Raw genomic sequence first — 26,167 nt, 5'->3', positions numbered from 1 at the left:
CCCTCCTCTCTCTGATACGGTATTCCTCTTAGAATGATTGGTTGTTCTTCCTCTGATCTCCATCTCTTTTCTTCCTCAGCTGCTTGCTTCTGTTTCCTCATTTCCTTCTCCTTCTCCTTCTCCTTTCTCTCCTGCTTCCTCGTTTCCCTTTCCTTCCTCTCCTGTTCCCCCTTCTCCTTCCCTTTCTCCTTCCTCTCCTCCTCCCCCTCCTCCTTCCCCTTCTCCTTTCTCTCCTGCTTCCTCATTTCCTTCTCCTTCCTTTCCTCCTTCCCCTTCTCCTTCCTTTCCTCCTTCCCCTTCTCCTCCCTCTCCTCCTTCCCCTTTTCTTCACTTTCCTCCCTGTCCTCTTGTTCTCTTGCTAGCTTCCTTTTCTCTATTCCCCAAGATGTTCTCCTATCTTCATCACTCATCTGTACCCTTTTCCAAGCTTTTCTCTTTATTGGTTGAACTTTTCTTCCCTGTGTCTCTCTGGGTATATATTTTGGGAACAGTTTCTTTATTTTCTCATAATATCTCTTTTTTTCTAGATCCAGTTTCTTGCGTTCCTGAGCTAAGTGTTTTTTCTCCTTGGCTTTCTCTTCCTCTTTCTGCTCTTGCCCCAGCTCCAGCTCTTTCCAGTCTTCCTGCTGTTTTTCATCCTTTGCCCTGACAAATCTATCCTTTTTTTTCTTTTCTTTTGCAGACCAGTCTTTCTTTTGAGCCAATATATCATCTTGCTCTGTCAAAGTCTCCATTTCCGGTATTTCCTCACTCTCTATCTCAGATGACATCTCTTCCAGAGAATGGTCCTGCATACGCAATTCCCAGTAGTCTTCCTCCTCCTCTTCTTCCTCCTCCTCTTTCTCCTCCTCCTCAGTTCTCTTTAATCCCCAGCTTTGTAGCCTCTTTTCCTGGGCTTGTTTCCCCCATTTCCCAACTTTTCCCTCTATATCCTGAATCCGTTCCTTTCCTTCCCTAGCCAAGTCCCCCTTGTCCATTCTCAGCTCCCTCTTTTCCTTTTCCTTTTCCTTTCCCTTTCCCTTTTCCTTTTTCTTTTCCTTTTCCTCTTCTTTTTCCTTTTCCTTCTTCCTCACTAGGAACAGCATCCTATGTTGCCTGTCCCTCATGTCCTCCTTGTGAGCTTCCATTGTCTTTTCCAATGGCCCCTTTCTCTTCTCAAGGGTTGATGTCCTTTCTTCAATGAGTGTTTTCCTTTTTTCTCTATGTGGTTTCTTCTCTTGTTGCTGCAGTTTCTTTTCTTCTGGAGCTGTCTTCACATCTTCCATAGTTAATTCCTTTTGGGAGTCTGCTTGTATTGTTTTCTCTGGTGCCACTGTCTTTCCTGGGTAGGTTGATGTCTTTTCATCCATCATCAGTTCTCTCTTCTTTTCTTTACTAAGCCGTTTCTGTTTCTCCTCTTTTCTAATTATTCCCCTTTCTTCTTTAAGTGATATCTGCTTAAACATAGTTAATGGCTTTTGTGAGGCATAAGATGTTTCTTTGTCATATGTCATTGTCTCCTCTGGGCTGGTTGGTTTTCTTTCTGATGGGGTTAATTTACCCTTCTCCTTCTTTGTTTCCTCCTCTAGATGGGTTGGTTTCATTTTTGCTGTAATTAACTTCCTCTTCTCCTTCTCTGGATCCTCCCCTAAAGTGGCTGGTTTCTCTTCCGATGGGATTAACTTCCTCTTCTCCTTCTCTGGATCCTCCCCTAAAGTGGCTGGTTTCTCTTCCGATGGGATTAACTTCCTCTTCTCCTTCTCTGGATCCTCCCCTAAAGTGGCTGGTTTCTCTTCCGATGGGATTAACTTCCTCTTCTCCTTCTCTGGATCCTCCCCTAAAGTGGCTGGTTTCTCTTCCGATGGGATTAACTTCCTCTTCTCCTTCTCTGGATCCTCCCCTAAAGTGGCTGGTTTCTCTTCCGATGGGATTAACTTCCCCTTCTTCTCCTTTGTTTCCTCCTCTGGGTGGGTTGGTTTCCTTTCTGATGGGATTAATTTCCCCTTCTCCTTCTTTGTTTCCTCCTCTGGGTGGGTTGGTTTCCTTTCTGATGGGATTAACTTCCCCTTCTCCTTCTTTGTTTCCTCCTCTGGACGGGTTGGTTTCATTTTTGCTGTGATTAACTTCCTTGTCTCCTTCTCTGGTTCCCCCTCTAAACTAGCTGATTCCTCTTCTGGAGTGATTAACTTCTCCTTTGTTTCCATCTCTGGGTGGGTTGGTTTCCTTTCTGATGGGATTAATTTCTTCTTCCCCTTCTTTGTTTCCTCCTCTGGATGGGTTGGTTTCATTTTTGCTGTGATTAACTTCTTCTTCTCCTCCTTTGTTTCCCCCTCTGGTTCTTCCTCTGGTTCCTCCTCTGGTTCCTCCTCTGGTTCCTCCTCTGGCTCCTCCTCTGGTTCCTCCTCTGATTCCTCCTCTGGTTCCTCCTCTGGCTCCTCCTCTGGTTCCTCCTCTGGTTCCTCCTCTGGCTCCTCCTCTGGTTCCTTCTCTGGACGGATTGACTTCTCTTCCTCTGTGATTAACTTTAACTTTCCCTTCTCCTTTGTTTTTTGCTCTGGTTGCACTGTTCTCTCTTTCTTTGTGATTAACTTCTCCTTCTCTGGTTCCTTCTCTGGACTGGTTGGTTGCTTTTCCTCTATGACTAACTTCCCCTTCTCCTTTGTTTCAGTGAACTTCATCAATCTCTTTTTGTCTTCGAGCTTTGTCAACTCCTTTTTGTCTTCAATTATTTCCTGTTTTCTTTTGCCTTGTTTTCTTGCTGTCACTTTAGGCTTCTTTTTCTCTAAGATCTCGTGACTGTCTAAGATATCTGTCTTCTTTGTCTTGTCTTTTGGAGAAATATCACGTTTCTTCTGAATGCTTATTCCCTCTTGATCTGCAGCTGTTGTCACTTCCCCCTTGATAGCTCTTTTAGGCACCTTTCTTTTACGAACAGGTCGTTCCTGCTTGGCTGCCTCAGGTTCTTTTGGTTGTGTATATGAGAGCCTTCTCCAGGGACATAGGTCTGTGAAGAAATCCCAGCTGGGTTGGTCAGTAAGCACCATATCGGCGAAGTCCTCCAGTTCTTTCCCCAGATCCCTTTCCATCCCTGGATGAGAAGTTGCTATTCTTGAAGTGACAAGGTGGCAAATATCCTCTCGCCAAGACTTCCTCTCTTGGTGAGAGATCATACGCCCGGGAGTCCCTCCTATTCCACGACTTTTTTTAATCCCCATGTCTTTGTCTAGCTCAGTAGGAGGTGGTAATTTCTTTTGGAGTTTTCTAAGTGCTTCTGAAGTACCCTCTTTTGACTCCTCTTGTTCTATGTTTTCTTTTTCCGTTTTCCAAGGCTTCTTTAAGTAAGTCTGGGTTTTTGGCTTAAGGGCCACATCCTTGTCTGTGGCTCCCAGGGTTGCCAAGGCCTCTTCTTCCAAGGCCTCTTTGGTTCCCAAGATCTCTTCAGCTCCCAAGATCTCTTCAGCTCCCAGGGCCTCTTTGGCTCCCAAGGCTCTTTTGGCTGCCAAGGTTCCTTTGACTCCCAAGGCTCCTTTGTCTACTAATTCCTCTTTGACTTCTGTTGCTTCCTGGGTTTCTTCCTGGATTTTGTCAGAGCCAAGAGGCAGCTCTGGCATTAGGGAACCATCCTTGGTGTCAACTTGCACAATTCTCCTGCCCTTTCTTGGTTCCGCTGCAATCTCTAAAATCTCCTTTTGCAAGTCTGTCTTTTTGCTTCTCTTGGATATCTTCAGGGTTCTTCTAACTGTGGGATATTTGGAGAAAAATAGTAAGAAACTGTGGAGGTTGTGAGGTTTTCTGTGATAGCTAGTTTAGTGAACTTTAAGTAGAGCTACTAAGGCAGAGAGGACTGATGCGTTAGAGTTTATAAATGGTTTTATCCATGCTTTGACCTTGGCATTTGTTTCTGGGGAGCTTGCTTGGGGAGACTGCTTTCTGTGAGCCAGACCCTCCCACTTCCCTGGGCTGCTTTTTATGTCCTTTTGCCTTATTAGCCCCAGATAGGTCCCACCCATCACCCCATGACCATCCCATAAATACCAATCTTCCTGGTCTTGTTCTGAATGTGTTTCCTTCTTTTCTTCAGCCCATCAACCATTTTAGAGCCTGGCACAGACATAAGTGATTCTTTGACAGCCATCTCCAGGTCCTTCTCCAAATCAATAGAAAAGCGAAGGGAGCCAGCTCTGTTTGACAAGCTCAGGTCTTCATTTAGCCGCTCCTTTATACAGCCATGCAAGTCCTGCAAGTCATGTGCCTGAACCTTCAGTATGTCACTTAGAGAAAAATCATCTGCCACTTCTTCGCTATAAAAGTAATGAAGAAAGGAAGACAATTCTGAGCAGTGGGTAAGACAACATTTTAAAAGAAGGTGTGGGGCTGGTGGTGGCAGTGGTCTTAGTGCGCGCCTTTAGTTCCAGCACTCTGGAGGCAGAGGCAGGATCTCTGTGAGTTTGAGGCCAGACTAGTCTACAGAGTGAGTTCCAGGACAGCCAAGGTACACAGTGAGATCTGGTCTTGAAGAAAAGAAAAAAAGAAATAGAAAGAAAATGAGAGAATGAGAGAGAGAGAGAGAGAGAGAGAGAGAGGGAGGGAGGGAGGGAGGGAGGGAGGGAGGGAGGGAGGGAGAGAGAGAGAGAGAGAGAGAGAGAGAGAGAGAGAGAGAGAGAGAGAGAAAGAGAGGAGTTTTGCTCTTAAGAGCACTGGCTGCTCTTCCAGAGGACCTGAGTTTGGTTCCCTGAACCCACATGGTGGCTCACAACTGTCTGTAACTCTAGTTCCAGGGGCTTCTCGTCTCTGCAAGCACTGCACACACACACACACACACACACACACACACACACTCATGCAGGCAAAATACTCACACACACATAAAAGAAAAATGAATCTTTAAAAACATTTTCAAAATTAACAAGAGAGAAGAGAATAGAAAGTAAAAGAAAATAGAAGAAGAGAATAATAGAATAAGGGGGGAGGAAAAATTATCAAAGCAGAATGGAAGAAGCAGGGGTGGGGTCACCCAGAGCAGAGTGGAAGAGGCAGGGGTGGGGGCATCCAGAGCAGAGTGGAAGAGGCAGGGGTGGGGTCATCCAGAGCAGAGTGGAAGAGGCAGGGGTGGGGTCATCCAGAGCAGAGTGGAAGAGGCAGGGGTGGGGGTCATCCAGAGCAGAGTGGAAGAGGCAGGGGTGGGGTCATCCAGAGCAGAGTGGAAGAGGCAGGGGTGGGGTCATCCAGAGCAGAGTAGGCTGAAGTAGAACATGGGGAAAGCAGAGAGGAATGAGTGCAAAGGAGAAATATTCTTTTGGCCCCATGAAAATCTGGAAAAGAGATCTTTTTAAGTCCTCAAAGCCACTCAGACAAATCAGTCCCTCTTGGCAGTAAAGGACAGAGGAAAGGGACACAGAGAGAGAGAATGCAGGGTTCATTGTTTGGTTGGTGGTTTGTTTTGTTTTAGTTTTTAGAATGTCTATGCCTGAACTAAAAGTAGCCCAAGTTAGCCTCAAGTGTGATTCCCTCTACTGAAGCTCCTAATGGCTGTGACCAAGAGTGTGTTACCATACTTGCCTAAGAGAGTCTCAGTAATTTATAATTTTTGGTTGGTTGTAGAGTTTTGGGGGTGGGTGGTTTTGGTTTGGGTTGGGTTTGTGGTAGGTTGTTGTTGTTGTTGTTGTTTGGCTTTTTGAGACAAGGTCTCATAAACTCCAGACCATCCTGCCCATGGCTCCCAGGTGCTGGGGTTATGGGCATGATTTAGGATTTTAGGGTTAAATGACTGCAACTGCTCCTTCATGATGCCCGACAGCAAGAATGTGATAAAGCTCACTTCAGGGAACTAAAGTATAACCCAGGACGAATTGTTCCATTAATGTGCTGAGCTGGGTAGTCTACACACAGCCCAGTGGGTTAGTGGAGCAATGCAGAAGATCATTGTAAGATTTCCTCTGAAGAAGATTGTCTTAGGGTTTCCTTGCTGTGAAGAAACACCATGACCAAGGCAAGTCTTATGAAGGACAACATTTAATTGAGGCTGGCTTACAGATTCACAGATTCAGTCCATTATTATCACGACAGAAAGCATGGTAGCATGCTAATCAGACATGGTGCTGGAGAAGAAGCTGAGAGTTCCATATCTTGATCTGAAGGCAGCCAGGAGAAGACTCAGATTCCACACTGGGTAGAGCTTGAGCATAGGAGACTTCAAAGCCCACTTACACAGTGATGCACCTCCTTCAACAAGGCCACACCTACTCCAATAAGACCATACCTCCTAATGTGTCATTCTCTATGGCCAAGCCCTTAAACAAAAGAGTCTATGGGGGCCAAAACTATTAAAACAATCACAAAGATGCTTAGTGTCTGTCAATATCACACCCCCAAACCTAAACATATCATAGAGCAGATCTTCTGGGACCTCTGCGTTTCCAAATCTTCAGCCTATGCTCGTTCTTTCTTTCTTTCTTTCTTTCTTTCTTTCTTTCTTTCTTTCTTTCTTTCTTTCTTTCTTTCTTCCTTCCTTCCTTCCTTCCTTCCTTTCTTTCTTTCTTTCTTTCTTTCTTTCTTTCTTTCTTTCTTTCTTTCTTTCTTTCTTTCTCTCTTTTTCTCTTTCTATTTCTCTCTTTCTCTCTTTCTCTCTTACTTTCTTTTTTCTTCCTTTCTTTCCCCATAGTATTTGGATCTTTTTGAGGCAGTATCTTTATGGACAGTCCAGGATGCTCTCAATGTCTTTATTCATCTACCTCAGTCTCGCAAAGGCATAATTACAAAGCATGTACCACCATGCCCAGCTTGAATAATTTATCTTGAAATGTGGATAAACAAAGGTTAAAAATAAGACTGTCCAGGCTGGAGAAATGGCTCAGCAGTTCAAAGGCACTGGCTGCTTTTACAATTGGCCTGTGTTCAGTTGCCAGCACCCATCTGACAGCTCACAACCATCTTTAAAATCTAGTCCCGGGGGTTAGACATCTTCTTCTAGCCTCCATGGACATGAAGCATGCACATGCTGCATACACTTACATACACGAAAAACACTCATACACATAAGTAAATCTTTAGAAGAGTAAGACTGTGGGTCTGGCAGATAAGAGTGATTAAGGAACACCTGGGTGTCTTGATGCTGTTTGCCTACAAGGTTTCATTCATGAATTGTCCTTCTTGAGTACAAGTTAGAAGGAGCTCCCCTGGTTCTTGTGCTTTTTCCAGCTTTCTGTGGCCCACCATATCACCAGGAAGACAGCAGCAGGCTTCCTCAAGGGGAGGGCTATCAGAGCTGTCAGGGTAGATGTATCTATTTGTTCATCCAAATCCAGAACTTTCTCTGAAAAGCACAATACATTAAGAGCATGTGTTTGGGGGTTTGTTTTTTTGTTTGTTTGTTTGTTTTAATTATCAAGTATCTTCAGAGAAATTTTTATTGTTTATTACATTTTTTTCTGAATATGTCCCCGTGTCAGCTGCTATATGTATGGAGGACAAGGATCAGCTTTGGGGAGTCAGTTCTCAACTCCAGCCATGTTGGTCTCTGTGTACAGAATGGAGTTCCTCAAGCTTGCCAGAAGCCACTTATACCATCTAAGCTATCTCACCAGCTTAAACTTTTATCTCTATATCTATCCTTTTAAAATTTTGTCTTCAGAAATTAGAAGGAACAAGGAAATAGTAGGTTATGACATGCAAAGCACTTATCATGACAATGAAGTTCCAAGGAAAAGTGACATTGCTTGCCACCACTACCTCTGAAATCAACACATTGTGAAGAAGTCATCTATGTGGTCATATCTTTGAAGTTGGGGGTTAATATTGGCAACCAAGTAATGGAAACACATGTCCAAGGCTCCCTGAGACACTTGAAGCAATGGACCACAGGGTGCTCTAGGTTTAAATTTTTCTAAACATACTTTATATCTAGAGTTCTTGAATGCTTCAACCTCCCTTATAGCTCATCAACCAGAGGTAGGGGGAAAAGAAAGTCAATAGGAAAAGGGTGTTGTGGACCTGTTTATAAGTAGTTCCTTATGGTGATTCCAATTTTTGTTGTCAGGATACCAGCACTTCAATTCAATAGCAAACACCAAACATTAATCAGTACAGGTGGCACAATCCAGCAGAAACTGGAAGGCTCCACTGAATCAGCATGAGTCAGCTGAAGCAGCAAGAAATAGCTGGAATACCACAAGAAGTTCTTTGGAGTTTTTCTCTCTATGAAGTGAAGTCCAATGAAGCATTGCACAGCCAGTGGAAGCCAGTGAAGTGTTGCATGGCCAGCAAAGACCAGCAAAGGCTGGCAAAAACCAGCAAGCCATTGCAATACAAAAGTGTCCTCTGTGTTTGTGGGGTTCTGTTTATCTTCTTTCTAAACGTCACACACCCTCTCAAGAGTCTGTTTTCAGCAACACGCCACATGCTTTCTTTTAAAATAGCTTCTGGAAAAACATCATGGTGGACAACTGAATTTTTAAATAAACCAGAAACTTCCACTTCAGGATGCACTTGAAATTGGGAGTTCCTGGAGCCTCATTTTAAAGACTTGAACTACAGTTTCCTTATACTCCTGCACAGTGTAAGACCTTGAACACTGAAGGGTTTCCTCTGTGGTGGTATGTGTCCTAACTTTCCAGTGTTGGCTTTGCCCACTCTCAGGCTTCCTTTCTCTGAAATGTTTCTGTTGGCACTCACGTCCTTGCCTGCAACAGATTCAGCATTTTTTTTTCTCTAACTCAGAAGTCGAGAAAAGAAGTCTAGGAAAATATGTATATATTCAAAATTTTTGTTGGCACATCTAGGCATTTAAAGACACGTTCCTTGTATTCAAAGCTTCTGGTCTGATTAACATCTAACAGAAAACCCCTGGTCTAATTTGTCCTGTCTGGTTCCATGACCTATAAATGGCTGGAGTTTGCTATGTAAACTGTTCCTGTTAAAAGAGTTACAAGGGGGCACTGGAGAGAAGGTTCAACAGTTAAGGACACTCATTGCTCTTTTCAGGGACCTGGGTTTAGTTCCCGGATCCCCTGTGGTGATTCACACCTGCCTGTAACTTCAGTTCAGCTAACCCTGCTTTGACTTCCATGGGCACCAGGTACATACACCCATAGAGGTGGTATATACACCCATAGAGGTGGTACATACACCCATAGAGGTGTAATGTTTTGTTCACTGTGTGAAGTTATCCTTGTATTATTTAAATGCTGGTTTCTCTGCCCCCATATCTAGTTGCAGTCTGAATATGGCATTGTAACGCTTATCCTAAGAATCTCCTGGTCTCAGGTTTGTATAAGCATCATTCCCTATTTGTTCTTTGATTTGTCAATAAAAGCTGTTCAGCCAATGAATGGTTGGGCAGAAGAGAGAATAGGGTTGGACTTCCACCAGCCAGGAGAGGGGGAGACAAAGAGAGAGGGGAGAGAGAGAGAGAGAGAGAGAGAGAGAGAGAGAGAGAGAGAGAGAGAGAGAGAAAGAAGAAGAAGAAGAAGAAGAAGAAGAAGAAGAAGAAGAAGAAGAAGAAGAAGAAGAAGAAGAAGAAGAAGAAGAAGGAAGAAGAAGAAGAAGAAGAAGAAGAAGAAGAAGAAGAAGAAGAAGAAGAAGAAGAAGAAAGAAAGAAAGAAGAAGAAGAGGAGGAGGAGGAGTTGGCATGAAGAAGGGGTTCAGAGAGACATAATGGGAGAATACACTTGAAGAAAGGCAGATCAATACTAAAAATGCAAATATATGGAGGTTTTGGCTGGGAGGTAGCCAGAGTAGCCTACATTAGAATAGATCAATGACTGCTCAGTTATTGTGCTGTAAAGCTAATCAAATCTTACAGTCTCCATCTTACTCATTTGGGAGCTAACCAAGATAGAGAAAAAAAAATCATCTTTTAAAATCACTTTTACACACCCCTACATGCTGACACACACATAGTGTACATACTTAAATGCCAGAAAACACTCATATACATTAAATGAAATAAATCTAAAATAATAACAATAAAACAGCAGCGTGGCAGGACCCTGCCCACACTGTCTGTACATGAGACATTCTCACCATTTCCCCTTCCAGGCTTCAAATTAGAATTCCAGAGTTTTGAGGAGAAGCCCTTTCCTGAAAACCCAAGTCAGAAATAGACATGGTGACTTTACCCCCTAGAACTTGGGGGACTGAGATGGTAGGATCACAAGTTCAAGGCTAGCTTGGACTGCATACAGAGTTCCAGGCCAATGTAGGCTTTGTGGTGGGAGATACTGTCTCAGAAAACAAACAAAAATCACCAAGCAAATAAAACAAACTTAAAACTAAACAAAAGCTAGACCAGGAAGAAGTTATAGCCATATTCTGGTTTTGCCTGGGTGAGATTATGAATAACATCATTTGCCTTTTTAGGCACCAGGCAGGAAACATCATTAGACCTTGTAATGTATATTTTATTGGTAAATTGTCAAATGCTTTTTAAATTCACTTGAAAGCTGGGTCTGGAAGCAAGAATGGCTCCTAATGTTAGACTCCAGAACTCTAGATCCTGAATGAGGTCACTGTCCCCATACCAGTTGTATGACAGAACAGAAACTCAAACAGCCAAGGGTATTAACAGCACTGTGCCCTTGAGAACAGATGGAAGGTGAACTGTTTCTGACTGAGGCTAGTATTTGCTCCATCAGACAAAATGCCCGTGGTAAGAAGGAGAGCAGAAGCTCAACTCTGGAGAGAAGGCTCTGGGCTATGAAAGTCCTGATCAGGACTCCAGCATAACTGTTTCAAGGCTTCCTCAGTCTGTTTCTGCTAGATGGGAGTAGTCTCCAAGTGAACGATGTCATCTATCTGCTGCTACTTGTTCATTGTCTTGGAAACCATACCCAAGGGGACTCTGCACTGCCTAGGACTCTTAGTATAACACTTGAAACTTAAAGAAAATACCTAATTAAAAAAGAAAAAAGGAAAAAATTGGTGAGAAATCTGCTATTATAGAAACTTCCTAAACTATATACATATATGAAAGGAATTTAAGTGGAGTCATCATATAATGGGGGAGAGGATATCCCAGCCAGACATCCCTCTAAGTAAAACCTCCAGTGCCAGGAATGGGTTATATCTTGTCGAGTCATTGGCCAAAGGGACCCCATGGATCTCCCCAAACATCACAAGGTTATTGGTTGTTCTCCACTGCCTGATGATCAAGCCATACTGCTAAAGAAACACGTGACTCGAACATGGAGAAGAACCGGTACCCAATTAGAAGCTCCATCCCTACTGACTAGCAGTCATGGTCCTAAGAAGGTACTCTGTATGCTACCAGAGAACGATAATCATCAATGTCAACCAGCTACAAACCCTATGACCTTCAACAGGGACCTATCTGCAAGATACATCGCCACATTAGTGGCAAAATATTGTGGGAGTAACCAACCACTTTTCGGTAGGATTTAAGGCTTGCTTCATAAGATGAAACTGATCCTTGATGTTAAAGCAGCCAAGAACCTGAGACTAAGCAGGTCATGGGCCTAGAGGAAAACCTACTATTAGTTATTCTGGTAAAGGAACATAGCAATAAAATGATTCCTAATGACATAGTGTTATGTGCATAGATCTGTGTCTCCCTCGGCCCTCATCAAGAGAACATTCTTCTTGCAGTAAATGGAAATTAGCACAGAGACTCACAACTGGTCAATATGCAGAAAGGAAGGGAGTTTGGAGCACTCAGTTCTAAATGGGATATCTTCATCAAACCCCTCCCCTTCAAGGCTAAGGCTCAGAGATCTATGTGGAAGAAGAGGCAGAAAGATTGTAAGAGCCAGAGGGGATGGGTGCCTACAAGCAAACAGTGTCTTCCAGACACAACAGATCTAATAGACAAATGAATTCACAGATACTGTGCAGCATGCATAGACCTCCATAGGTGCAAGCCAGATGGATCTCAGCACTAAGGGAAGTCATGGACATGAGGTCCCACCCCTAATCAAGAAGCTATTTGCAACAGGTACCTACTGGGAGAGGGCAAAATCAGCCTCCTCCACTTGAGTGTCACTGGACATACCAAACACACTGCAGAGCGGGCCACTGTGGCCAGGAGTAGCTGGCCAACACAAAACTCCATGATTTCTCCTTTCCTTTCCTTTCCTTTCCTTTCCTTTCCTTTCCTTTCCTTTCCTTTCCTTTCCTTTCCTTTCCTTTCCTTTCCTTTTCTCTTCTTTCCTTTTCTTTTCTTTTCGTTTCTTTCCTTTTTTTGTCTTAATTTTGTTTGTTTGTTTGTTTTAATTTTTTTTGGTTTTGGTTTGGTTTTTGGGTTTTGGTTTTTGGTTTTGGTTTGGTTTGGTTTGGTTTTGGTTTTTGGAGACAGGGTTTCTCTGTGTAGTCCTGGCTTTCCTGGAACTCACTTTGTAGACCAGGCTGGCCTCGAACTCAGAAATCTGCCTGCCTCTGCCTCCTGAGTTCTGGGATTAAAGGCGTGTGCTACCACGCCCGGCTTTATTTTTGTTTTTGTTTTTGTTTTTGTTTTTGTTTTGTCTGTGTTAAGAGGAAGAATGTGGGTAGGGAGATAGGGAGACGGGGAGGATCTGAGATGAGCTGCGGGAGGGCAAATATGATCAAAATACATTGTATGAGAAAAACTAACGTTTACTGGGACAGGATCTCACTATGAAGCTCTAGGAAACTCATGTAGAATTCTGTAGACCAGGCTGGGCTCAAACTCCCAGAGAGTCACCTGCCTGTCTCCAAAGTACTGGAATTAAAGTCATACCTACTATTCCCAGTCTGGGAAATGCTTGTTTGTTTGTTTGACTGATTGATTGATTGTTTTTTTCTCTGTGTAGCCCTGGCTGTCCTCCCTCTGTAGTCCAGGTTGGCTCCAAACTCAGAGAGCTACCTGCCTCTGCCTCCCAAGTGTTGGGATGAAAGGTGTGCACCACCACTGCCAGGCTAAACTGTATCTTCTTTCTCTTTTTTGCTTAAGTTGCTTGTTTATTTATTTATTTATTTATTCATTCATTCATTCATTTTTGTTTTATGTACATTGGTGTTTTGCCTGCATGCATGTCAGTGTAAAGGTGTCGCATCCCCTGGATGTGGGTGCTGGAAATTGAACCCAGGTCCTCTGGAAGATCAGCCAGTGCTCTGAACTGCTGAGCCATCTTCCCAGGCCCCGTTTTAATATTGTCTATGTGTCTGTGTGTGGGTGTGTGCAAATGAGGACAAGTGTCTGAGGAGATCAGAAGTGTTGAGTTCTCTGAAACTGGAGCTATAGGACGGGAGCCGACTGGTGTGCGTGTTGAAAACTGGACTTGGGTCCTCTGCAAGAGTAGTTTGTGTCCCTGACTGCTAAGCCATCTCCATAGAACTTGAGACCATGTGTTCAAAAAGCAAATTTAAGTGAGCTGGAGAGATGGCTCAGTTGCTGCTCTTGCAGAGGACCTGAGTTTGATTTCCAGTATCCAAGTTGGTGGTAACTCTAGGTCCAGGGTATTTGACACTCTCTTCATGTCTCCACAGGCCCTGCACATATCACACACACACACACACACACACACACACACACACACAAATAAATAAATAAATAAATAAATAAATAAATAAATAAATAAATAACAAAAATGTTTAACCTAAATATAAACGACCAGATGGTTCAACAGGTTAAAGTACTTTTGCCTTGCAAACCTAATGAATTGGTTAAGAAGTTGGCTATGATGTGATGCTTGGTGATTTTGTGAATTGGCTGAAAGGGGGAAATCATTGATCCAGCAGAGGCTGCAAGAGCTGCTTTCCTGAATGCTGAATCCAGAAATTCCTAAGGTAGAACAGAACCCTGGAGTGAGTGTGAGGGGTGGCGTATTCTAACTCCCAGAATAGAGCTTTGCCCTTCTCAATGACCTGTGACTGGCAGCTTTGCTCTCCAATAACTTCAGAGAGGTCCCATTTGAAGGAAATGAGGGGGGAAAGGGATTGGCTGGTCACTAGAACCATCTGTTAAATGTTTACAGTGTGTTACATAAACTACTATACAATGTTTGCTGGCATTGTTGTCATCCGTGCCTACACATAATTTGTCCTGTGCTATTGGATAAACACATACGTGCACATTCCTGTCACTGGGCATGAGAGCCATATAACCAGTGTCCTACTTCCAGATGAAGTCATGGAAGCTCTTCTATTATCTGTTAAGGTCAGGACTGTAGTGCTGTGTCACCAGATGAGATTTCAAGCAGTCTTTCTGTCAGGAGGAAGAATAACTATGTACAAAGTAGAGAAGTCTCCAATTGTGCGACATTTGTGTAATAGAATTTTGTTTAACATTAGAAAAAATAAGCTCGAGAGATGGTTCAGCGGTTAAGAGCACTGACTGCTCTACCAGAGGTCCTGAGTTCAATTCCCAGCAACCACATGGTGGCTCACAACCATCTGTAATGGGATCTGATATCCTCTTCTGGTGTGTCTGAAGACAGCATTAGTGTGTTCATATACATTAAATAAATAAATATTTTAAAGAAAAGAAGAAAGATTTTAAAAAGAAAGAATAACAAGATAGAATAGTCATAGTGTCATGGGTTGCTTTTTTGATTGGAAGATGTGTAGCCTTAAATCCTGAAAACTCTTTGGGGTTTTTTGTTGTTGTTTTGTTTTGTTTTTGAGACATGGCCTAAAAGTCACGATCCTCCTGCCTCATCTTCCTGAGTGCTGGGATTACAGGTGTGCACTACTGTACTGGGTGAGTTTTAAAGAAGTGAGGAAATGATGGGAAAATGAGTCAGTAGTGAGAAGCAGTCAGGACAGTACTGAGGGAAACAGAATTGCAGAACAGAGGGGGGAATGACAGAAAAATGAAAACTGTGAAGGGGGGAAACAGCAGACGCTCAAGAGAAATCATAAAAAGGGAAACTCACTATGCAACTTACTGCAACTGATGGTAGACGTGCGGTTGTCTTAGCTGGTGTAACAGCATAGCCTTGCTTTGGATGCCTGTGTATTTGGACAAAAGTTGTACGACCTTGGCCCGCACAGCCTTCTCGCTGTCCATCAACCCCATGATCAGGGGAACAGTAAAAACCTGGCTTATGAAGCCTAGCCTTTCTAGCATTTCCCAGGCCAGCTCCCGGATACTGGCGTTGTAGTGAGTTATATCTTTGAGCAGGCGACAGGCTGTCTCAATACGAATCCTTGAAGGGACTTGGTGAGTGATAAAGATCTCTGCCAGAGCATTGAAGTATTTCTTGTATTTTTCCGTAGAACAGAAAACTGTGAGGCTGAGAATGGTCTCTACCATACTTTCTATAATTCCATCACTAAATCTCTTTCCCATCCAGCTTTTATCGGACATCCTTTCAAGAATGCCATAGGATTCTCTTTTCTGCTCCTGGTATACATCCTTCAGTTTACTAGTTCGAATTTCCATATCGTCTGGACTCAGGGATGGCACTGAGTGGAGTCTCAATGGTTCAGGAACCTCCTCAGCCATCTCTTCATAGGATAAACACAGATCATAGCGCAGGAAGACCGGGGTACCATCAGGCCAAAGGCGAGCACGGATCACTGAGTTAGGAATGTAGCAATCTGGAGCGAAGGGCCATTTCTGCCCTTTGCCAAAGAAGTCTTTAAGTAACCGGTAGGGGTTCAGCCCGTCCCAGGCAGGTACCTTTAACTGAGCAGGGACAGCATCGGAGTACTTTATCTTGGAGTCAGAAATGGAGAAATCAACAAATTTTTCCTGCTCAAAGTACAATCTAGTTCTCTCTTGCATTGTGGTGGATGTATGTCTGCCCTCCTCTACAACATGAGGCACAATGTCATCAAAAGCAATGGCCCGTTTGTTAATAAGAGTCTCTAGCCCCTGGAGCTCTTGAACATTTTGTTCCATGTATATGAATTTGGGTACAAATATCAATTCAAACAGAAAGAAGAAGCTGGGAAGGAAGGGCCTTGGGGTCTCTATCGTATCTTCTTCGAAGGTCAAAGTGTTTAGGTTTATCAGGTAACTGAAGGGGAGCAGGTTTAGGCAGGACACTATGTAGATGCTTTGGTCAAAAGTCAAGAGCAGGTCACCTCGACTATTGGCGAAGCAGGGTGAACTAAAATGCAGTTCAGATTCAAAATGAGTTATGAGTTTCCCACGGAAGTCCCAGACCCTGACTGATCCATCCGTGGCTCCTGTGACAAAGAGTTTCAGAGAGAGGCAGACGTCAAATGAAGTGACAGCACATTCATGCAGGGTGTTCGTGTGTCTCACCATGGCATTAGACGATGGTGCTGCCTTTGTAGAATCTTGATAGTGCCAGAGAAACCAGCAGGAGTGTTCAGTTATGGCACCCACAGAACCTGGCAGGAGTACCACATGTTTTAAGGGACACACACAGACAATTGCAGTCATGGGCTGCAGGTCCATTCTCTTCTCTGAATGCACCACCTTTGTGAGGTGTATGTAGTTGTCCTTACCATAGGTACACACCAAGGAACTCTCTTCAGAATCCTCTGGTGTACACAATGCCAACACTGCCCCAGAGTGAATGGTCTTCTCTGTCCTTCTAGAACAATCCTGGGATAGGATTCTCACAATGCCGCTCTCGTACCCACAGAACATCAGCCCCTTTTTACTGCCGACCAAATGAGACACCCCATAAGCCAGGCATTTTATTTTGTCTTTGTAGTTTTCCGAAGTGCACAAGAGATATTTGGCTGGGCATGGGGAACGTGTGGCATCAAACACTAGCAGCTCCGAGCTGCCGATTGCCACAAAGAGCTCCTCTCTCTCTGAGTGATAGGCCCAAGCCACAGCCTGATCCATGGCCAGCAGGGGCCAGGTGACGATGAGGAGGTCCCCGGTCACTGGAGACAGGAAGCGCAGTAAACTGTCCTCTGTGGCACACAGGATACGAGTACAGTTATGGCCACAAAAGACCCGTTGTATCTTCTGGGGGGCAGAGCCACAGATGTTGAAGAGATTGTAAAAGTGGGGCAGTAAGTACAAGGAGAAACTAGACGTGTTCTGGCAGAAAAACGTGCTGCTGTCAATAAACTGCAGCTGCTGCAGATCTGTGCCAACAGTAAGCTGCCTCAACAAGTTCCCAGAGGCGAGGTTCCACTCCTTCAACATACCATCGCTGCCTGCTGTGAACAGGGTGTAGGTCTCAGGCCGACTGTAGATGGATATCACGGATGAGGGGTGGGCCATGAAACTATTGAGAAACTTACTGTCATCTAAATTCCAAGCATAGACCTCTCCATTCTTGTTTCCAGCATAGAAGGTGTTCTGTGGCACACAGCCACAGGAGCAGGTAAGGGAGAAGCCACTGGATAGGAGAGTGAATGTCTTCACTTCTTTAAGCTGGCCTTGAGCATTGTGGGTAAAAACTCTCACTACACTCTCACACAAAGCTACCAGGGAGCCCATGCTCATGCTCATGTACAAGTCCTGTACCAGCTCATGGCCACTCAGGGCCACTCTGTGAGCCATCTGGAGGCCTTTGCCATTCGCTACAATGAGCCAGGTAACCACAGCTCCCAAAGTTCCAGAAGAGAGCACCTCAGTTTCTGAGTCATAGCAAAGACAACTGATGAAGAAATGACAGGGAACTGTACTCAGAGCTATGAACTCCTGGTGATGGTCTCCAAAGAGCCTCAGGCGCATATCGTCACAATAAGCTATTAACAGGCAGTAGGATGCCACATGGACCATCGCCGTGATGGGCGGAACGTTATCCATCATGGGATATTTCATCTTCGTGACCTTCCTTTTCTCTTTTATACCTTTTCCCTCCGTCCACAGTACTGCCTAGAAGAGGATGGAAAACAACAGAGTTTGGTCATGGAGCAAAGCATCTCCCGGGATTGTGCTGTAAGGAAAAGCCTGGCTGGCTCCTCTTGTAGACAAAGAAGGATTTGGCTTAGGGGTTTCATAGTACTCGGTACTGGATTTATGGTAGAAGCCCTGGATTCAAGACCTTTCTTGTCAGCCTTCAGCCTACTTAAGAATGAATATTGTATTCTTTGGGCCTTATAGTTACCAGTGTAAAACAGTCACTAATCTAGGTCAATCTGGAACATGGAGTCAGGTATTAAAATAAACTAATTTTCTGGGTGTGTGGGTCTGTGGTCCCTGCATCCAGTATGCATAGCTTGTACTACATAGTGAGTTTGAAGCCAACCTGAGAAATATAAAAAGACCCTGTCTTGATGAATAAATGAATGGATGGATGAAATATAACATGAATTTATTCAGAATCTCATTCTGAAACAAGGACATTTTAGATACAAGACCTATGTGCTGCGTTATAAAGGAAGAGGCAAAAATTAAGTTGTTTTACGTGTGTCTGTTTCTCGTGGTGTTCCAACCAGTTAAAGGCGACAACATAGTTGGTGTCCAGCGAGTAGAAGCTCACAAAAGGCATTTTCTGTAAATGATACGACTCGTGGTGTAGAATCTGGGGCATGTCACTCAGGACAGACACACTTTTCTTGACTTCTTCATAAGCCTGAAAGTAAAGAGTATCAGGAGGTGAGAAAAATCAGCTGGCATTGAAGACACACTGTGGGATTAGTTGAGAATGGCTGTTGGAATAGTTTCATGGTTTTGTTTGCCTTTAATTTTCAATACTAAAGGCGGGATCTAAGGCCTCCTGCATCTCTAGCCACTCTACAGGGAATTCGAGATAAGTGCTCTATGGCTCATCTGGACCCTCTTCTTACTTTAAAAATATTTATTTTTATTTCATACACATGGGCTTCGTCTGCCACATGTGCCACACTTGTGTGCAGTACCCAGAAAGGCCAGAAGAGGGCGGAATCCTCTGGAGCTGGAGTTATACACAGTTGTGAGCCATCTGGGTCCTGGGATCCAAACCTGGTTCCTCTAGCAGAGTAGCAAATACTCTTACCCACTAAGCCACCTCTCCAGCCCTGTCTGGATGTTTTGAAGCAGTGTCTCACTATGGAGCCCAGGTTATTCTTGAACTTCTAACCATCCTGCACCAGCCTCCCAAGTAGTGGGGTGACAGGTAAGCCCCACCATGCACAGCTTAATAAGCTCATCTTTTTAAAAGATCTCTTTTTATTATATATTTTAAATTAATTGCATGCTGGCACGTGCCTTTAATCCAGCACTCGGGAGGCAGAGGCAGGTGGTAGATCTGCACCTTGAGGCCAGCCTGGTCTACAGAGCAAGTTCCAGGACAACCAGGGCTACACAAACAAACCCTGTCTTGAATAACAAAATTACCTGTATGTGTGCATGCCACATGTATTGTGGGTGCCTTCACGTATGAAGCCATGATTCATCCATTGAACAAGGTCAAGACTGCCCTCCAGTGGATTATACTGCTTCTCTGTGTGTTAATAGGTGCATGTGTGCACCAGATGTGTTGGACCTCTTTGAGATGGAACTGCAGGTAATTTGGAGCCATTTGGCATGGGTTCTGGGAAATGAACTCCAATCTTCTGGAAGTGCAGTACATGTTCTTAACTGCTGGGCCATCTTTCCAGCCCCTTAATGCTATTGTTCTAACACAGAACAGAAGTTGTTCAGCTATCCCAAGCTTTCATGTCCTACCCAAGCCCCATCCTTCCAGGGCAGCAAGAGATCATTCATTCAGGCCCACCACATGCATAGCTTTCCCACAAATCACCTCACTGCCCTTCAAGATATCATGGATGGCGGATTTCAAATTCTTCCACTCAGGAATAAGTCTAGGTGAGGGCGAAGCCTTAGTAAGCTTCCAGCTCTTCCTACTCATCTCGGAGTACAGAACCTGGGGAAAAGGGGAGAGAATATTTGAACCTCACGGTCTGATTGATATTAGACTGGAAACTAAGGGAACTGAGAAAGATGGAAGAACAGCAAGTTGCAAAGGGAGGAATGAGTGTTTGTCAGAGGAAAATTTCTTTGCTTAGATTTGTTTCATGTGTTTGAGCATTTTGCCTGCATATATGTATGTGCACCACATGCATGCCTGGTGCCTGTGAGAGGTCAGAAGGAGGGGTCAAATTCCATGGAATTGCCGTGTGGGTTCTGGGAATACAACTTGGGCTCTCTTCAAGAGTTGTAAGCAGGTTGGAGAGATGGCTCAGAGGTTAAGAGCACTGACTTAAAATGACTGCTCTTTCAGAGGTTCTGACTTCAATTCTTAGTAACCATATGATAGCTCACAGCCATCTACAGTGATATCTGGGGCCCTCTTGTGGGATGCAGGGATGCATGGAGATAGGATGCTGTATATATAATAAATCTTTTTGAAAAGTCAGGGGGCGGGAGGTGGAGTGATAGTGCAGTGGTTAAGAGCACCGACTGCTCTTCCAGAGGTCCTGAGTTCAATTCCCAGCAACCACATGGTGCCTCACAACCATCTGTAATGGGATCTGATGCTCTCTGCCCTCTTCTAGCATGCAGATGTACATACAGGTGGAGCACTCATATACATAAGATAAATAAATAAATCTTTTTTTTTTAAGAGTTGCCAGTGAGGCTGAGAGTTATGGCACGTGGTTTTAATCTCATTACTTGGGAGGCAGAAGCAGGTAGATTTCTGGGACTTCTTGGCCAACCTAGTCTAAATAGTGAGTTCCAGAACAGCCAGGACTACATAGAGAAGCCCTGTGTCAAGGTTAGACCTGGTTCTGTCTCCCAGCCTCAAGCTCTCAGAAGTTAGACTCAGACTCAAAATATATTTACAAATACATTGGCCATACAGACGGACTCTTCTTTGACTAGATCTAACTTAAAACAACCCATTTATTTTAACCTACTTTCTGACATGTGGCTGGTTACCTGTGCTCAGGTACCATGCATCTGTCACCTCACATCTTCCCAGGAAATCTTCCCACCTGGCTCTATCCCAGAACCCTTTCTCCTCCCAGATGCCCCACCTCTATTTGCTGCCTAAGCCATAGGCCATAGGCTTTTAAATTGACAGGCAATGCATCCATAAAATACACAAGATATATTCTCTCTAGTACCCTGTCTCAAAACAACAATGACAAAAAACAAAATGAAATGTAAATGAAGAAACTAATAAAAAATTGAGGAAAAAAAAACAGTGGAGAAGCTAGGAGAAAAAAAAGAAAAAAAAAAAAACAAATCCAGGACCTGAGTTTTCTTCACCCTCCTCCCCAAGTCTTGGTCTCACTATGTAGCCCTGGCCAGACTAGAACCTTAAATTCCCAGAGATCTACCTGCCTCTGGTTCCTGAGTGCTGAGATCAGATGCCTGAACCACCACATCTGGCAAGAAATGTTTCTTTTTTTTTTTTTCAACTAAAGTAACACATTCAGAGAAATGAGACTCAAAAGGCTTTACAATCAAAAATTGTTAAACGCATTATAAAACCAGGGCTGTGTTCCTGTGAAGAAGGGTCACACTGAGATTGAGAGCAAATGAGAGATGAAACAGAAGCTGAGCCTCACAAATTTACATTTGTAACCCCAGATTCTGCTACTCCCCCACCCTGACCTTTCCCTTTGGATTTCTCAGACCTAACAGTGCTATCTTACAGACAGCACATGTCTTAATGGTCTCAGAACCGATACCACTTATCACATGCCCTGCCAACTGGGAACCCCTGTTTCTAATATCATCTGATACCATAGGCTTCCCATTCACTTTCCATTCCCCCCAGACCATCGCTACCCAAGAGGACTACATACCCTTAATTCAAGAGACAAAGTCTACTGACAGGTTTCCATAGAAAGGGAATCACGACTCCAACATCATAATGCACTGGACTCTCCAAGCCCCCTCCCCCAACCCACAGGGGTTCACTGATGCTTCAGCCTCCCCATGAACCTGAAGCTCCCCAGGGAATGTGCCAGCTCTGGGAGGCTTGGGGGACAGGAAAAATGGTGATGGGTTTAAGGAGTCAGTATTGTGTTGCAGCAGAATGGAGGGGAATTTCACAGCAGTGGATTTCTCTGGTCCTGAGCCTGTGGTGGCAGACGTGTTGAAGGTGGGACAAGAGCCAGGCATGATTCGTTAAACTTTATTGCATTTACATGCCTCCAATGCTCTCCTAGAGGCTTGTCTGATCAGCTTCTGTCTTAAGGTAGGGCTGACAACATAACTTCGAATTTTGGATACCAGGACACAGCTTGTACTTTAAAAAGAAATCGCGGGCTTTGGAGCTGGGGATATTTTGTAGTTGGTAGAATGCTTGCCTAGTACCGTTGAAGCCCTGGGATTTGATCCAAGTACAACATAAAACCAGTCATAGTGATGGACAGCACCCGGGAGGTGAGGAAGTTCTACACCAACTGCGGAGGTGTGATACTCCGTCTCAAAAACAAAGCCAAACCAGGACCCCAAGGAAAACAACACGAACTAACCAAATAAACAAAAAACAGCAGCAACCGCGGGGCTTTCCCCAATCCTGAAATTAAATTTTAATTGGTTGTCCTATGTTTTTACTTGCTAACTCTGTTTCAACCTCGTGTCCTTCTTTTTCCAGAAAAGGAAAAGCCAGCCACAGAAATAAGAGGCAGGGCCAGAGAGACAGACTCCAGGTGTGGCAGAGTCACTGGATATGCATGGCTGTGCCTGGGTAACGCTGGCCTTTATGACAGAGGCCTTGCATCAGCCACCCACGTGTTAGGGAGGGGCTCTTTGTGATTATCAGGGGTTTCTATGCCACCCTTTATTAGTGTTAGCATGGGAACCAAGCTTAAAGGCGCACAGGCAAACCTATTCTAGAGACCACAACGGCACCACCTTTTCTCCCAGTTCAAAATCCCAAATGGGTAGTGAGGCCTCTGAAAGGTAAATATGAGGGAGCCCTCGGTTCACATCATAGCCCTTCATCTTCTGGCCTTGGAACACAGGGCTGGAGTAAGCCAGTATTCCGAGGGATTGGGTTGTAGCAATGATGGATGAGAGGCTAGCCCCAAATCAATCCTGTCCACCCTATTTCTCCCCCATGTTCTGCAAAAACTCATTCTGGCCCGCTTGGGTGGACAGACCACAAGATAAGGTAATTAGTTGGAAAGCAGGCGAGCCCCCATCTACCACGCATGCGTGTAGCACGAGGGTGGGTTAGGCCAAGAAAGACATGCAGGGCAAGAGACTTAGACGTGTGCATATGCGCCGGGAGGCGGAGCTATTCTAAGAGCCCTTTAGATGCTTCCGTGACCCAGCCGCAGGTTGGGAGTTCGTGGAGGCTCCACACTGCCTCAGGATCATCTTGTTAGACTGTCTGTCCTTCTTCAGTCTCTGGCCAGGGAACCTCACCCTGGAACCCACTGAACTACGTGCAAGTGTTCAGTGATGGTAGCTTTAAGAGAAGATTTCACTGTGCTGGGGAGACTTCTTTCAGGTATGACGGCTCCTGGTTTCCTTGGTGACAGATCATGACAGGAGATGGTATTAAAGTTTCCATCCTCTTAGGTGAGGTGGCACGTGCTTTTCAACCCAGCACTCAGGAGGCAGATGCAGGCAGATCTTTGTTTTTGAAGCCAGCCTGGCCTAGGGAGACTGAGGACAGTATGGACCCTCCCCCGCCTCAGTTAGGTGCTAGCTTGAACAGTTTCTCCAGTATGTCGGTCTTTAAATTCCTTTCATATTGCCAACTATCATTTCCAGAGCTGAAAATAGTTATATTACGCCTTAAATTCCTTTTGTCTGATCTCAACTGAACTCAGTCTCAGACTTTAGAGCCTATGACTATACAAGAACACCACTCATCAGTATGTCTTTAAAACTAAGGAAAGCATTGCCTGTAATCACTATGCTTAATAATGACATTTTATTATTATTATTGAGACAGGGTTTCTCTACATGGTCTTAGCTGTCCTGGAATTCACTCTGTAGACCAGGCTGGCCTCAAACTCACAGAGATCTGCTAGCCTCTGCCTCCTCTGAGTGCTGAGATTAAAGGCGTACACCACCATACATGCTAATGTTGACTTCAGATTGTTTGCTCAACCTGCTAGGAGCCATTGACACAAAGGATCACGTCTCCCTATTCTTTCATAGACTTCTTCTTCTTCTTCTTCTTCTTCTTCTTCTTCTTCTTCTTCTTCTTCTTCTTCTTCTTCTTCTTCTTCTTCTTTTAAAGAATTATTTATTTTATGTATAGGAGTACACTGTAGGTGTCTTCAGACACAAGAAGAGGGCATCAGATCCCATTACAGATGTTTGTAAGCCACCATGTGGTTGCTGGGAATTGAATTCAGGACCTCTGGAAGAGCAATCAGTGTTCTTAAACACTAAGCTATCTCTTCAGTCCCTCATAGACTGTCTTGATTTTGTTTTCTTTTTGTTTGTTCTGGAACTAGCTATAGCAAGGTGGCCTCAAACTCAGAGATCTCCTGTCTTTGCCTCCCAGGTGCTAGGACTAAAGGTGTGCACCACCATGTCTGTCTTCTTGGTTTTCTTTGAATCTCTGGTTCCTTCTTTGGCTCATATCCTGTTTACTTAAGAAAATGCCTCCATCTGACTGGTCTATGGGCAAATCTATGGGGATATTTTCCTTATTGATGACTGGTGTTAGAGAAAAAGGCTTATTTCATTGAAGATTTTACAATCCATCATGAAGGGAAAAGAAGACAGGAACTCAGGGCAGGAACCTGAAGGCAGGAACTGATGCAGAGGCCCCGGAGGATGGTTGCTTACTGGCTTGCTCAACCTGCTTTCATAACCCAGGACCAACTACCCAGAGGTGGCACTACCCACAGTGGTCTGGACCTTCCCACATCAATCATTAATGAAGAAAAACTGCACCCCAGGCTGATGGAAGCACTTTCGCCATTTTGGTTTAAGAACCAAACATCTGTTCACATCAGGCCACCAACAGCAGATCAAAGAAATGGCTCCATCAAGTAGACCTTGGTGAATCAATTGATTTATTGGGATTATCTAATGGAACATGAGAGTCAAAGGCAGCTGTTCACTTTTGGAAAGACCACCACCGTGTGCATTGTACAACCATGGAACAGATGAAAATAATATTTGACGATTTTTTTTTGTGGTGATGCTGGGGATTGAACCCAGGACCTTGCACCTTCTAGGCAACTATTATACTTCAGAGCTATATCCCAGGCTCTTGTTTGGCAATTTCAGAAGCCCTGGCTGAGGATATAAGTCAACAGGACCCTATATGTTCATTCCACAGCACTTAAAGGAAAAGGGGGGCAGTTAAAAGTGAAGTGCTGAGCCATGGTGCGTGTCGGGAGAGATACTGTCGTATGTGGGATCTTTTCATCTCACTCACTGTTAGGGTCCAGGAATCGCCAAAGGATGATACCCCAGACTCAAATAGTATACAAAAGCAAAGAACATTTATTCAGCTGAATTTCCTGCATGCAGGGGTCTCCCCATTAGGAACTGGAGACTTCTAGTGGATTCTTGGGCTCAGCTTTTATTGTCAGTTAGGAGGAATTCCAGGGAGGATGTGTGCCCTTTTGCCTGGATTGGTTAGCTCTGTCTCTAGGGTTCTGACTGATTCTACTATTGCTTAGGCTCTGGAGACTTCCCAGGAGGCCACTTACTCATTCTAGCTACCTATTCTAACTTCAGGCCAGATGGCAAGGTGTCCTCACACTGCCTGCCCGCTGGTGTGGTTGGCTGACCACAGGTTCCCCGATCCAGGTTCTCATTTCTGAGAAACAGAAACTTAGGCTTAGTCTCCAAAACTGCAGGTTTGTAGCCTGTCGTGGAGTCATTCTGGCGCTGGGTAACCAAGTCCCCGCATCCCTCCTCTGATTAGTAACTGAATCAAATCATTGATTCGTCAGTTATTTTTCCCAAGATCATAGTCATTGGTTGGCCAAGGGATTAATTGGGACCTAAGAGCCATATGTTATTGGCAAAACATGGGCCTTTTTGACTTAGCATCTCATTACCCTTACAAGTGGGGCCATGGACGTTGTATTTTTTTTTCTTCTGTAACTGCTTCCTGCTGGCATTAGGAGGTTGTCAAAAGGGCCCAGGGAGGCTGATATGTTAGGCAATGAGGCATCTATCAGGAGCACAGGACTAGGTGATCAGATGAAAGACAGGAAACCACGGTATCCACTGAGCTGGTTAATCATCAGCTTTCAGCAAGTCAGAGCTCAGCAGTGTGCAGCCCTCAGGTGGTCCCTGGATGTCAGCCAGGTGAAAATCTGGGCACAGAAGTTAAGAAATCCCAAGGCCAAGGGGAAAGCCCTGTGTTTTAAAGACAGGCGGGTATACTTTCCTGGAGTCCATTTGATCTGTGGCAAACAGATCCGAGTCTTAGGACTCTTGAATCCCTGAAGCTTATGTGAACTGCAG

General features: G+C 44.4%; 1 long non-coding RNA gene and 1 other non-coding gene across 2 annotated transcripts; one reads left to right on the top strand and one right to left on the bottom strand.

The window, feature by feature from the left end:
• Positions 1-358: 358 nt before the first annotated feature.
• 4930432E11Rik lies at positions 359-21,629 on the bottom strand. Its single transcript, XR_003946647.1, has 7 exons — positions 21,571-21,629; positions 19,557-19,679; positions 18,240-18,407; positions 14,838-17,707; positions 4,015-4,280; positions 450-3,718; positions 359-373 (listed from the first exon to the last, which is right to left on the bottom strand). It is a non-coding gene; the product is annotated as an RIKEN cDNA 4930432E11 gene (transcript).
• Positions 21,630-22,573: 944 nt separating this feature from the next.
• On the top strand, positions 22,574-24,735 carry Gm38982. The gene is made up of 2 exons (XR_881931.1): positions 22,574-22,675; positions 24,557-24,735. It is a non-coding gene; the product is annotated as a predicted gene, 38982 (long non-coding RNA).
• Positions 24,736-26,167: the final 1,432 nt, after the last annotated feature.

Source organism: Mus musculus, chromosome 7, assembly GCF_000001635.26.
Source record: "Mus musculus strain C57BL/6J chromosome 7, GRCm38.p6 C57BL/6J".
In the NCBI taxonomy this organism is placed as follows: domain Eukaryota; kingdom Metazoa; phylum Chordata; class Mammalia; order Rodentia; family Muridae; genus Mus; species Mus musculus.
The sequence above is the reverse complement of the archived record's forward strand: the minus strand, read 5'-3'. Positions and strand labels throughout refer to the sequence as shown.